This window comes from Mytilus galloprovincialis, chromosome 13 (genome assembly GCF_965363235.1).
Source record: "Mytilus galloprovincialis chromosome 13, xbMytGall1.hap1.1, whole genome shotgun sequence".
Classification (NCBI taxonomy): domain Eukaryota; kingdom Metazoa; phylum Mollusca; class Bivalvia; order Mytilida; family Mytilidae; genus Mytilus; species Mytilus galloprovincialis.
The window spans coordinates 39,518,152-39,532,902 of record NC_134850.1 but is presented as its reverse complement, the minus strand read 5'-3'; positions in this window follow the sequence as shown (position 1 = coordinate 39,532,902).

The following is a 14,751-nucleotide window of genomic DNA, read 5'->3' as shown; positions in this document are numbered from 1 at the left end:
TTCTGAGTTTGAACCATAAAATATATTTTTCATACCAAGCAGCCATTTCATTTTTAAGCCCCCCCTCCCTGGCCTGAAGAGTAAAGTTATCTTTTCTTTTCAATCACTTTCCATCCGTCATCGTTAGTAGTCATTATCATTTTAAAAACCTCTTTCCTGAAACTACTTGCTCAAATTAAAACAAATTAGACCACAATCATTATAAGGGTGTCTAGTTTGAAAAGTATGTCTGATGTCCCCTTCTTTGCCAACCAAGATTGCCATCATGTTAAAATGAAACATAGGGGGAAAATGCAAGTTTTGTCTATTATTTTGAAAACCAGTAGAGAAAATCTGACTGGCAAAAGTGTTTAAAGACCAAACAGCCTATTGTTTATGCACATCAACTAACGCAACTTGGTAGTGACATAAAAGCTCTATGACGTTGTTTCTAGCAATGAAAAAACGTCAAATTATAACGTCCTATTTCGCGTTTTTCACGGATTCCAACATGGTGTACACTTAAAAATACGTCTCCCAAGTAAAGAGAAATTAAGTGTCTAGCTGATATCTTGTGGAAATTTAACACAAATGGACACAAAAGATACTACACTATATTTAACCTTCGTTCTAATAAAAAACAATAAAATATAATTTTTGATCTCTTCTTTTTTACACCGATCTGCATTTCATTTTTAGCTCACCTGGCCCAAAGGGCCAAGTGAGCTTTTCTCATCACTTGGCGTCCGTCGTCCGTCGGCGTCGTCATCCGTCGTTAGCTTTTACAAAAATCTTCTCCTCTGAAACTACTGGGCCAATTTTTACCAAACTTGGCCACAATCATTATTAGGGTATCTAGTTTAAAAATTGTGTCCAGTGACCTGACCAACTAACCAAGTTGGCCGCCATGGCTAAAAATAGAACATAGGGGTAAAATGCAGTTTTGGGCTTATAACTCAAAAAACAAAGCATTTAGAGCAAATCTGACATGGGGTAAAATTGTTTATCAGGTCAAGATCTATCTGCCTTGAAATTTTCAGATGAATCTGACAACCTGTTGTTGGGTTGCTGCCCCTGAATTTGTAATTTTAAGGAAATTTTGCTGTTTTTGGTTATTATCTTGAATATTATTATAGATAGAGATAAACTGTAAACATCAATAATGTTCAGAAAAGTAAGATTTACAAATAAGTCAACATGACGGAAATGGTCAATTGACCCCTAAGGAGTTATTGTCCTTTATAGTCAATTTTTAACAATTTTCATATTATTCATTTTTATTCTTTCACATGCGTAGATTTTGTCTTGTATTTCGCCAATATGCATTTCATTTTTTTTTTATTCTTTCATTTTGTCTTTCATTTGCACCGATTGTGTACAGGTTACCGGGGTTATTAGATAGGTGAAAGTTATTTTTATGTCCAATTTATGTTTTCTGGTCTGTGCGGTCGTTCGTTCGTTCGTCCATCTGTCCTGCTTCAGGTTAAAGTTTTTGGTCAAGGTAGTTTTTGATGAAGTTGAAGTCTTATTATCAACTTATAACTTAATACACATGTTTCCTATGATTTTATCGTTCAAATTTTAATGTCAATTTTTCAAAATTAAAAAAAATTGAGTATTCAGAAGGTCGATAAAAAATTATTCTTAGAAGTTTTGACATACTGTCAACGTATGCATGTAACTAATGTCTGGATGATTCTCGTAAAATAATGTCCGATCTTGCAATGAAGTTAAAATTTATTTAAACTGCTTATTTGACAAAATCTTATAATTATGACAAAGGGTCATTGTCGTTTGTCATTTGTTTCATTTCAATTTGTTTAAGAAGAAATGATACACATTTCGCCTGATCTCACTGAAGCTTACAGCTAATTTCCTACTGTATGTAGATAATCACTTTAGCTAGTTGCTTGCTTTGTTGGTATATTTTGTTAATGTCCAATTGAATTATCATATATACGGTTTACATACCTATATGTGAAGATGTCAATCTTAATTACAAAGCTTGAATAAACATTTATACAAACAAAGCAAGGAAGCCAACCAAAGTTTTACCCTACATGCATTAGGGAATTAGCTGTAAGGGAAAACATATAAAATAGTTGTAAATTTAACTTATGGCAAAAACAATTGCTCCAAGAATAATATCCAACATAAAATATCTCCCTTTCATTTAGCTATAACTATGACTGGAAAGATTGAAAACAAATTTCGATTTTCAATTCCGGTAACAACCTTGTCTTTTTTTTTTTAATATACAAAATTTGCAATTTAGATTTATAATATTTTATCCTGTTGGAGAAATCTAACTTTGAAATTTTCAACAGAAAATGATTTCTAAATTAATTTTTGAATTAAAAACTTTTTGAATTTTACATTTACTGTCTCGTATATTCAAAACATTGTCATGTGAGGTAGTTATAACAGGGATTGTATTTCATGATAGATGTATAACGTTTTAGAATCAAAAACTTTAATTCATATATTATACCTATAATTTTAATTTCCCTATATCTTAAATATTCAGAAATAATGACTTCACAAACTAGATGGAATAATTTCTATACGTTCGTCTTAGTCGAGAAATATAATGATATAAAGAAGTTTGTCCATGCTTTTGTGTGTCCGTCTGTCAACAGTAGCAAATGAGTTTGTTACGGCAAACTTCTGAAATTGACGCGAAAAAAAAAAACCACACACATATAGTCTGATATAGTAAGGCCTAAATTAAAATATTGTTTGTTTGCCCTTTTCCGACCCTATGTTTTGAAACAGGGTAGGTAGGTAGGTAAAATATTTTATTTTTTTCCCCAAAAAAATAACTTGACTCGGTATATTTTTTACATGGGTAGGCAGGTAGGTATAATATTTTATTTTATAAATACAAAATCTGCATAATGTCATTTTTTGTCTGTTTTGCTTTTGCTTATAAGTTTGTGGGACAACGTTTTGAAAAAAAAAATAGCATGTAGAATGTGAAGTTAATTCATATGGCTTTTTTTTGCACTACTATTTTGTTTTCAAATATCAAAATAAAGAGCTGTGTCGCATATTTTTAACGTTCATTTATTCCTGTAACTTTGAAGAGTTTTAAATTGCACTAATATTCTGTACTACATACCTTGTGTGCTTACCTCTACCTAAAGGTTTTCTGTGAGAGATAACTTTGTTCAGGTTAAATATGTCCGGGCAGACATACATTACTATAAGAAAAAGTCCCTAGAGTGTTTAAATTTCCGTGTGTGCCCATGTTTCCAATAAAAATGCTACAAAACTTGAACTCAATTGTCACGTATTTTACATCACATTTATAAATGATTTGTATGGAAAACTTTGGTGATTTTACTGCCAAATATTCTCCATTTTACAGGCTTTTGTCACCTTTGGTTCATGTTAGATATAAATAATATGGCAATGCTGGTCGAAGGCATCGTTAACCATGATAATCATCCTAATCTACGGATCACAAAAGGCCATCCCTACATAAAATACAACGTCCGTTTTCACAAAATAGTTTGTACACACGTTAATAATTTTTTATTAAACAAACTTTTTTGTAAATGAACCCTGCTCTTCAAGTAAAAAGATGCAGAGTTAACGTACGTCATATCATTATTTCAAAGCGTTTAACATCGATTTCAAACAAATGCTTTGAAACTCTATGCATGCTATATGCAAGTGTGCATGTCAAACGCTCACGTGATACCAAACGGACTAGACCTTATACGATAAAGATAAAACCCGAGGATTCCGGTAAAAAAGTTTTGAGGGGGAAATACAAATATAAGATTTTTGGTAGGACGAAAAAATAAAATAAAATAAAATCTTGCTGGTAAATGCAAATAAAAGATTTTCAGGCGGAACAAATTTATAGGGTCGGTCGGTAAAGGGCAAACAAACAATATTTTAATTTAAGCCTAAAATACACTGTAGTTAGCCAGTGCCATCTTTCATTTATTTTCAATAATTTTGCTAATGAGGGACAGAGGACAAAAACAGACAACAGACTTTCCTAACAAAAGCGGCGAGAAAGGTTATTTCAAAAAATTTTCCATTCCGACGGATGGGGTTTCTGAAGGTTAATATTGTGCGACAACAACATTATAAGATCTAATACTGACACATGCATTTAATCTCTTGTATTACCGGATAATAAAGTAGGTGATTATAGTTGTTATTCTTGGAAATTTAAATGTGGGTTTCAAACGTCCAATTTGCGATTTTTTTTTTCAAATAGTGCGCCAGCAAGGGAAGTTTGTACTATGACGTCAGATGCGATGTTCTGAAGAAAGACAACTCTTTTCTTCAAAACCAACAAGAAAAAAACATGAAAATTGCTCATATCTTTTTTGAAAGGTCGGTGACATACACTTTTTTTGGCTATATTTTGAAGAGTACACGTGGCACTCTCCTTCTTGAAATTATTATAAAGAAGTCACTGGCAGATTTGTTTTGATACTGGAAACGTTTTTCATTTTTACGTTTTATTTTTTGCAGGAATAAAATAAATCATATTTTTAAAGATCAAAACAATATGAGGCTTAAACTCTTGAACATGTATTTGATAGATACAAATCTGCTGTTTAATGTGAAACAAGAATTATGCTTGTAATTTTGATATAAAGGATTTTTTGGAGAGTTTCTATAACAAGCAAATATTATGTCAATATTCGGGAAAACACGAAACTGAGGTTGCTATAGCGACAAAACTAAGTTGGTGACCCCCAATTTTTTTCATCATTTTTTGTTCTTCAAATCATGAAATACCTTCACACAAAATTTTAAGGAAAAAATCACTGGTAGAAATAAATAGGCTGTTTGGTCTTTAAAATGTTGAGCACTACCAATTGTCCATGTACGTTAAAACTGTCAAGACAACTTATGGTAGGAGTAGGTATGGTCCTTAATTTACAAATTTTACCATTTTTTTCATTTTTAGGCTCCTTCTATGGGCATTATGTTTTCTGGTCTGTGCGTCTGTTTGTCTGTCCAGCTTCAGGTTAAAAGATTTTGGTCAAGGTAGTTTTTGATGAAGTAGAAGTCCAATCAACTTGAAATTAGTACACATATTCCCTATGAAATTATCTTTCTCATTTTAATGCCAAAATAGAGTTTTTACCCCATTATCACGGTCCACTGAACATAGAAAATGATAGAGCGGATGGGGCATCCATGTACTATGGAAACATTCTTGTTGTATAATAATTTGAAACTGTGATAGATACAGTGAATTTTTTTATTGCAAAAATGATCAGCAAGACTTGGGGTTCTCACTTAAGCGAGTCTATGATTCTTGGACTCATCAAAATCTGTCTGGACTCACCATTTACAAAATTGGTGAGTCAACAGGTGCATCAAGACTGAAATATTTTGTATAAACTGAACACAGTTAAACACAAATATCATCATTTTATAGCAAAAGTTTAAAAGTGATCTGAATTTAATGTCATTTCATTGCTCTGTTAGGAAATGGAGACTAAATAATACATTATTGTGCAATAAAATATTTTCTTCTTGCTTTTGGACTCATCATGGCAAAAAATTACGAGTCCCTGGACTCGCCTTCAAAATTCCTTAGCGAAAACCCTGAAATTTAGACCAGCTAACTGCAATAGATAGAAAGAAACTTCAAATAGCAAAAATGATCAGTCAAGATGACAACAAATTCTTTCATGACAGAAATCTTCAGTATATGTGAGCCAAAATTTGTTCCTGTGAAAAAAGTTCCAGTGGAACTAATTTCACAGGAAATATGTTCTGGGAGAACTTTTTTCACAGACAATTTCTATATAATTTGTTCCATCTCTATGAAATAAGTTCTACACTTTACTTGGTGAAATAAGTTCTGGGTTGGTGAAATTTGTTCCTTACCTAGTGAAATAAGTTCCATGTTAGTGAGATTTATTCCTTACCTGGTGAAATAAGTTCTGGATTTGTGAAATTTGTTCCTTACCTGGTGAAATAAGTTCCTTGTCTGTGAAATATGTTCCACTGGTTAAACAAGTTATCTTATATACTGAGCACTTGTCATCAGTGAGTTTAAAGTCATTATAAAAAACATGTATTATATTGATAATGTAATTAATAAAAAGTGTAAACATCCAATTGGATCATGTGGAGTAAAGCAAAATTTTAATAACATGCTCAATTAATAATACTAAAAATGGACCTTATGAGCCAGGAAAGAGTAGAATAAGAAATAATAATAAAAGTCACTCCGAAAATTTGAATAAAAGTAATTGCATTTGAATGGCATTTTTTCCCAATACTTTGTAGTTTTGCCTATTATTTTGGAAGCTATAATAGATGGATTGAAATTTTATAAGCAAAGATTATTAGCAAGACAAGATCTACAAATATGTCAATATGACTGAAATTGTCAGTTAACTCTTTATAGAGTTATTGCCCTACCATGATGATTCTTACCAAAAATTTCTATGGTTGAATTAAAGCAGGTAAGCAACACAGGTTCTTTACTGCCTCTTGTTAAAATGAAGGGCTTCATTCAAAATGTGTTTCAATCAATATTTTTACACCCCAATAAAATTATTAAAAGAAACATTTAATTCTTAAGTAAAAGATTGTTGGTGTTATTAAAATTTGAGCATCTTGTTGAAGGGGTTTTTGAAGTTACATTTAGCTTACAATTTATCTTTCTATTTATTTTTTCGTGTTTCAGTGTATGCTATAAATACTTATTTATATTTTTAAGCGTGAGATGAGACAGAATGTTGTTGATAACATAACAACAACAGTAGAAGAGTTGGTTACATCGTTGCAAGGACTTAATGGTTTCGCCAATTCTTTCTTCAACAAGTATAAGGAGTTTTTCTCCTTAGTGAAGTCTGTCAAAGAAGCTTATACCATCTTGAAAAATGGGTAAATACTATTACTTAGCCTTTCAGTACATAATTATAATAAGTAAAATAATGAAGTAATAAATAAATCACATTTTTTTTTTTATAGTTTTAACAAAATTTGTTTGCTTGTTTTTCAGATTTTTTTACGACCTCAAGCAATTTTTTGCTTTCCTATAACTTAAGTTAACTGTTTGGGAACTAGGGGCCTTAAAGAGACCAAAAACAAGCTTTTTTGTAGTTTCAGGACAATAACTTGTGTGTAAGTGTATTGATCTTTTTTTTAATATCAATCATTGTGGTGGCCAACTGATTTTCATAATTACCTTTTGTTATTAAGTCATAAGGAATCAAAATCAGAATAAGGCATAAAATGTACGACTGGCTCAAATATTTTTGGAATTTTTTAAAGATTTTTTACTACATTTATTATGTGTTCGAAACATTAATTATTTCAAAAATGTTATCACACTCCAAATTCAGACAGTATAAAACATGAATTTTGTGTTCAAACTTTCCCCAACTGTTTAGGGTTCAATATATATGGTAATATCAGGCTGTGTTCAGCGAAGCATTTTATTAAATTTATTTTGGAGAGGATTAGAAAAAGTAAAATGACATTAGGGGGATGCATAATATAACATTGCACATTGAAAGAAAATATAGTAATAACCATGGATGTATTATTGATAAAAGCATGTTATTATTTTACAATAAAACTACTATTAATTGTAGGTATGAAAATGCAATGTCTAAGCTTGCTTCGATCTTTGGTCCTGGTGCACACAAACATTTTCCTAAAATGACACGCTTGAAGGGAGGTGGATGTGACTATAATGGTTTTTACCCAGCTGGCAGGGAAGGAGGAGTAGACTTGGAAGCTGAAGTGGGAAAAACAGTTAGTATTCCATTAAAGTGACTCTAATATAGATATTATGTATACTCATGCTGAAGAAATTGATGTTAGGGAGAACCAATACTGTTTCCACAAAGATTTACAGGGTAGAATATACATATACATATATTGTTTGTTTTTTGTTACAAGATAGACTGGATTGCATGTATAAACTTTCTGTTTATATTTCTTTCCCCTTCCTTATAAGTACAGGTAATTAAATCTAAAAAAAATAGTGAATGTATAGATACTAAAATTCAATTTTACAGATCAACAGATTAGGGCTGTTTCAGAAAATATTATGTACTTCTCCTGGAAGGCACTCTCATTTAACCCCCATCATACACAGAAATTAAATAAATTTAACACCCCACCTGTACCATTGAATTTTACTAAATGGTCACATCTTATATAATCAAGAAAGAAAAAAAGAACAAAATATATACAGTTAATTCTCATTGTCATGAACTTGGTTAACACAAAATGTTGGAAATTTGTTCCATACAAATATGAATGTAGGACAGAAAGTCACAGGACAAAAAGTCACAGACAAAAAATCACGGACAAAAATTCACAGGACAAAAAGTAAAAATTCAGTTTTGAGATTACTTTACCTTGAACAAGAACACAATAATTTTAAAAATATTTTTTTTGTTTTTTCATTAACTATTAGATATGGAGCAACTTTGTAATCAAAACTTATTCAATAAATATCAATAACGATCGAATAATTGTTATGGAAAACAAAATGTCAAAATGACTTGATACTAAAATGGCTTCATTCTGCCAATAAATATATCCTTTGCATGATTAAATTTTAATATTTTTTCCTTTATCAAGGCTTTTAAAAGAACAATTGCCTAAATATATGTTACAAAAAGAAAATATTTCAAGATCTTTCTCTCATGTATTCAAACAATTGTCAACAAATTATTTGTGACTTTATGTCCTGTGACTTTTTGTCCTCAGTGACTTTCTGTCCGTTTACCACAAATATATGTATTTCAACTCTCGATAAGTCAAAATTGGATGAATCAAAATTTTGGTGGTGTTGAACCAATGTTACGGTCATTGCCAATAACCACAGGAAAATTGTAACTGTACAAAGTAAAAACAATGGGACAAAAGCACAATATAATTTTATTATAATTATAAAAGACATTAACATACATATTAATATCATCAATCTGAGACCAGAATATCCATTCCAATGCATAATTACTGAATTATTAAGATAAGAAAGAGTTGTGTCCCTTTGGAGTTGAACTATAGCTATCTTGACACAAATCTAATGTGACATTCTTAAATCAGTGTCTAATATTTTAACTCTCTATTCCACAGCTAATTTAATGGAAGGAATCACAAAAATGATGTCTGAATGATGAGGAGACTCTCATCACAATGTCTTAATTCATGCAATCATTTTTTTTTTAAATTGTGAAATAACTCTTTCATGCCATGCTCTATGCTCAGTTTAACATGGGTAGGTGAAAGACAAATTGTGGAAAAAGAACCTGGATTCTTGAGCCACATCTCCTTATTTGTATAAGAAGTAAAAACTGAAATTAATATATTTTTATCATTATGTTTCATAGATGTATTCACAAAAGAGCAATTGCTTAAATATAAACATAATTGCTGAACTCAGTTATAATTGCTTATATTATATAATTAGTATATTGTGATTCAATTTATAAAAAAGATATTTATTTTATAGATCGTTGCCCCATTTTCCGGATTTGCAAAACTGGGTAATAATATGAATGAGGTGATAATTGAAGCTACTGGTGGATTTCTCAGAGATATTGACATAGTTATAAAGAATATTAGACCAAACATTGACATTTTACATCCTAATGATCTATTATATATTAGACACAGAGTAAGTTTGTTCTATAACAATATACAGTAAACAGTCATATTTGCCAGACCTGACTTAACTGAAAGACCAATATCAAAAATGGCAGATTGGAATTTAGATTCAAAGTTATTTTTATACGCCCGTCAAAAATTTTGACGGGACGTATTATGGTATACAAATATCCGGTGTCCGTCCGTCTGTCTGTCTGTCCGTCCGTCCGTCTGTCTGTGCAGCGTAAACATGTTGCACCGTAACTTGAGAACGAATTATCTAAATTTCATGAAACTTAATATAGTTGTTTCTTATGATGGTCAAATGATCTGTATACTTTTTGGTGAAAATGAGATTTAAACTTTTTTGAGTTATGGCACTTTGTAACTAAAACAGGGGTGTGTTTTTTTTCACATGTCGCACCGTATCTCAAAAAAGATTCTTGATTATTGCTTAAAACTTAACACACTTCTTAGTTATATTAATCTTAATATCTGTATACTTTTTGGTGATGATTCAAAATTTCATTTTTGAGTTATTGAGTATTTTGTAAAAAAGGGGGAGAGGTTTTTTACATGTTGCGCCGTATCTCCACAGTTTTTATTTCTTCAATGGACCTATTTTTCAGTCTTCAGGAGGCACATTTTGGAGATGTCAAAATCAATAATCTCATTCAGACCCTAAAGCTGAAATTATATAAGCAAATGTGGAGAAAAATGATTAAAATGGTCCTTTAAAGAATGGAAGGCGGTTTCTCAACTATTTTGATGAAATTATATGTACATTAAATTTGTAGCTCCAGAGACCTTATAACCATCAGAACTCAAACACAGACTTTTGAAGAAAAAAAACCAGATTTAAAATTAAATGGCACATGTGACAGAAGTATCACGATTGAAAGTAAAAATGAGCTTGTCTTGTGTAGACATTTGATTGTTCTGACATGGTTTGCATGTTAATTTTCATAGGTTGTAGCTGGAGAAGATATAGGAGTGGCAGTGAAGTCAAACTGTTTCAATCATATTAAAGTGATATTTATTAAGAGTGGAGGGACAGTAGATCCAACTGGATTCATGACAAAAAGAGGAATTAAAATTCAGCCTTGGAAACAGAAATGTGATGATTATAAAATTCTTTTCATGGTAAGCTAGTTGTTTGTAAAAAATATTTATCCTTTAGTCCAATCCAAATTGTATACTTAACAGGCTATTATTTCAACTGGGATTTATTTTTAATTATGGAATTTGCATAATTTCTTGTGCTTGAAATTTTTTAATACATTCCATGTTTATTCTTTACTTTAAGGTTCATGTGGACCCTATGGCTAAAATGGCCGTATTTTCACCTCAAAATTTACTCTGAGTACAGATAAACCTGCGCATCTGTAAAAAATTTCAGGCATGGCATGCCCTAGATAAATAAATTTCAAATATGTTTTATGTTTTAGAAAAATAAAAACTTACCAGGATTTTGCCGTGCACTTTTTTTCATTCCTCCAGAAGGTTCCCAAATAAATTAAGTTGGGAAACAGGTTTGAGAACTTCCCCACAGGTATTTATTGGAGTGACCTGTATTGCTTGACATGGACGAGATGGACAATAGATACCTGACGATAATTGGTTATTTAAACTGTGTACCTGAGTGGACCATATCAAGGTAAACTCGACTGTTTGTTAATTTTATCATCTTCTGCAGGGACGAAAAAAAGTGTACGGCAAAATCCAGTTAAGTTATGAATTTTCTAAATCTTACAATGCATTTGAATTCTATTCATCTAGGGCATTCCATGCCTTAAAACTTTTCAAGATGCACAGGTTTGCCTGTACTCAGAGTAAATTTTGAGGTGAAATTACGGCCATTTTAGCCATAGGGTCCACATGAACCTTAATGTTCTGTGCTGTTTACATTTTAAATTATGAAGAAGATAGTGCATTTTCAATAGAATGTACTGTGCCGCGCACAACACTATCTATACAAATACATTGTATGGAAAGTGTTATGAACTGCCCCAATATTATAATACCAAATATACGGAATTTATTAAAAAATTCAAGCACTAGAATTTATACAAATTCCATATTTAAAAATAATTCCAAATTCAAATAATAGCCTGTTACTTGTACATTGGACTTTTATGGAAGAAGGATTAGCAATATCTTCTCCACATGTGGCACCAATGGTGCCGCTGATGCAAGTACATCTCCAGTGATTAGTCTCATTGTGTGATGTCTCAATTGTGAAACTCATTTTAACTCATTTGGATGGTTGTCTCATTGGCAATCATACCACACCTCATTTTTCTATAAAAACTTATTCTTATCATCTATGACACATATATTCCCTTAAGGTCAACCAACCAAGGATGATGTCAATAAAACTTTTAAAGGGATGGAAACATTCAAAAATTTGAAAGAGATATAATGAATTTGTTTGACCACATGACATTGCTAAATGTGTAGTTTCTGCATTAGTTTGCTGCAAACACACATCAGAAAAAATAACTGGTTTTAAAGTTTACTTCAATATTGCTGTAGCTAACAATTGCGGCAAGTTTACAGCAAATACGATTTGCATAATGGTGTTTGCTGAAAGCTTGCCAGAAGCTTAATTTGCATGATAAACTGGTTGCATTAAATGTTTGTCATAAGGCTTATTTTTCGGTGAGGAATCTAAAGGAAAGTCCTACATTGACTTTGTGATTGTACAGTTAATTCAGAGTGGAGTGCAAGGGCATCACATTGATTTGTTTTTATTGCTACCTTGGTTTTTTTTTAACTACTCTATTATGAATCAAAATTTACCTTCATTCATTTATTTTTGGGGGTATAAATTTTTAAGGATTGCTGAAAACTTGCATTTTCGTAGATGTTTGATTTTGTGGTTTTGCCAATTCTGTATACAAAGCCTTTTAAAAATATGTTATTCGTTGAACATTTGAATTCATGGTTCACCTGTACTTATGAAACCCACGAAAATTGGTATCTAACGAATAATAAGGAATCCACAGTACATTAGATTGAGTATCTTTAGTAACTTTTTAATATTTTAATCTATTAATATGAAAAATTTGCTCAAAATCAACTGATACTTCACTTGTTTCATATCTTTGTTATTATAACAGAATAAATTGATAAAATAGCATTTAAAAGAATGCATGGGTGACAACATTTAGAAAACTGGTTTTGTGCTTTTGATAACATAATTAAAAAATTACCTTTAGGTGTGTTTGTTCTGTTTCACAAAGTAGACTCCGTCATTCCGCAACAAACAATTATATGGAGTTTATTTCTAAACGCCTTCAGATATTGGGTTGATTTTTGGTATGTGAGTTAACCATGATGAGTTACAGATCAAGTTTTAGTTTCGTTCTGCTTTACTAATTTTTGCCGAAATTACTAGCTTTGGACTTTGAGAAATTGTTGAAAATCACAATTATACGAACTTTTTTCTAAACGCCTTCAGATATTGGGCTGATTTTTATGCCCCATTCAGGGGCATTATGTTTTCTGGTCTGTGCGTCCGTTCGTCCGTCTGTTCGTTCGTCCGTCTGTTCGTTCGTCCGTTCGTCCGTTCGTCCGTCTGTCCCGCTTCAGGTTAAAGTTTTTGGTGGAGGTAGTTTTTGATGAAGTTGAAGTCCAATCAACTTGAAACTTAGTACACATGTTCCTTATGATATGATCTTTCTAATTTAAATGCCAAATTAGAGTTTTGACCCCAATTTTACGGTTCACTGATAGAAAATGATAGTGCAAATTTCAGGTTAAAGTTTTTGGCTTCAGGTTAAAGTTTTTGGTCAAGGTAGTTTTTGATAAAGTTGAAGTCCAATCAACTTGAAACTTAGTATACATGTGCCCTATGATATGATCTTTCTAATTTAAATGCCAAATTAGAGTTTTGACCCCAATTTTACGGTTCACTGAACATAGAAAATGATAGTGCAAATTTCAGGTTAAAGTTTTTGGCTTCAGGTTAAAGTTTTTGGTCAAGGTAGTTTTTGATGAAGTTGAAGTCCAATCAACTTGAAACTTAGTATACATGTGCCCTATGATATGATCTTTCTAATTTAAATGCCAAATTAGAGTTTTGACCCCAATTTTACGGTTCACTGAACATAGAAAATGATAGTGCAAATTTCAGGTTAAAGTTTTTGGTCAAGGTAGTTTTTGATGAAGTTGAAGTCCAATCAACTTGAAACTTAGTATACATGTGCCCTATGATATGATCTTTCTAATTTAAATGCCAAATTAGAGTTTTGACCCCCAATTTTACGGTTCACTGAACATAGAAAATGATAGTGCAAATTTCAGGTTAAAGTTTTTGGTCAAGGTAGTTTTTGATGAAGTTGAAGTCCAATCAACTTGAAACTTAGTATACATGTGCCCTATGATATGATCTTTCTAATTTAAATGCCAAATTAGAGTTTTGACCCCAATTTTACGGTTCACTGAACATAGAAAATGATAGTGCAAATTTCAGGTTAAAGTTTTTGGTCAAGGTAGTTTTTGATAAAGTAGAAGTCCAATCAACTTGAAACTTAGTATACATGTTTCCTTTGATAAGATCATTCTAATTTTAATGCCAAATTAGAGAATTTATTCCAATTTCACAGTCCTTTAAACATAGAAAATGATAGTGTGAGTGGGGCATCCGTGTACTGTGGACACATTCTTGTTGGTATGTAAGTTAACCATGATGAGTTACAGATCAAGTTTAAGTTTCATTCCGCTCCGATAATTTTTGCTGAAATTACGGGCTTTGGACTTTGATAAATTATTGAAAATCACAGTTATATGGATTTTTTTTTCTATACGCCTCCAGATTTTGAGCTGATTTTTGATATGTGAGACTACCATCATGTTTAACCACATGTGCTTACATTGAAATTGCAGATTTTTCAACTTTTTGGGACGGGCCATTCGTGTCGCTTTGACACAATTTATTTATTCCAGTTTCACTGATGAGTCTTTTGTAGACCAAAAAGTTTACTGGAATGCAAAATTTTAATCCTGGTTTCTCAGTATTTAGAATAAGCTACAAAATGATATTGGATTATTGCTATCTGATTTTAGGGAAATACTATACAAGCAGGTTCAATTGTTGGTGCAATTGGTAAAAAATTGAAAAAGGTTAAACGTAAGATGCGCAACAAAAATACTCATAAAGAAACT